Source organism: Otolemur garnettii, unplaced genomic scaffold, assembly GCF_000181295.1.
Source record: "Otolemur garnettii isolate 467f Iridium unplaced genomic scaffold, OtoGar3 scaffold00266, whole genome shotgun sequence".
Lineage (NCBI taxonomy): Eukaryota > Metazoa > Chordata > Mammalia > Primates > Galagidae > Otolemur > Otolemur garnettii.
Genome location: NW_003852661.1, coordinates 212,669 through 213,539, shown reverse-complemented (window position 1 = coordinate 213,539; position 871 = coordinate 212,669).

The following is an 871-nucleotide window of genomic DNA, read 5'->3' as shown; positions in this document are numbered from 1 at the left end:
CCCACACCTCCTCAAACCCAGGCACAAACACCAGCAGATTCTCTGAGGTTTTCTGCAATCGTCTGTGAAGGGCCCCGGGGCCACATGCCTGTGTCGGCGTGCTCCATGCTAAGTCACTGCCAGCTGCACGTCATGCGTGTGGTCTAACTCTGCAATGCGAGAAGGGATGCGAGGCCCCGACACACTACTGCTCAGTTCGGGTGGGAACCCCACAAAACACCATGTGTTTAACTACATTAAAGTTCCTGGCTGCACATTCGAATTACCTGGAGTCGTTCTAAAAAAAGAACAATACCCAGGTTCACCTCCAGACCAATTAAATTAGAACTCCGTGAACAGGGCTCAGTGTGGGGGCTGTTTCTGAAGGTCCCCGGGCGATTCTAACGGGCTGATCTGATGGCGGCAGTCTGCGGCCACAGCAGTGGCATCACTCAGGAGCTTGTCTACGATGTAGGCGCACAGGCCCTACCCAGAAGGGATTCAAAATCCAAACTGAATTAGAATCTGCACTTCAGTGAGACTGCTGGGTGATTCACAAGCACATCAGACTCTGAGAAGCAATGGTTGGTATCAGTGGTTCTCAACTTGGGCTACACGAATGATCACCTAGAGGGCTTTTCTTGACTTAACTTTATTCGTGTGAGAGCTATAGGGGCTGACGCTCAGGGGCTGTACTCCCTGAGCTTGTTATTTAATTGGTCTGAGAGGGACCCAGAATCAGTATTTTGAAAAATCGCCCTTGGGTTTATTGACTTTATCTGAACGCAGCCAGGGTTTAGAACTATAATGCTATGTAGGCAATGCACAGCACTGTAGGGAAGGACAGGCACGTTCTCAGCCAGGAACTCCTCCATGAAAAGGGCTGTGAAAG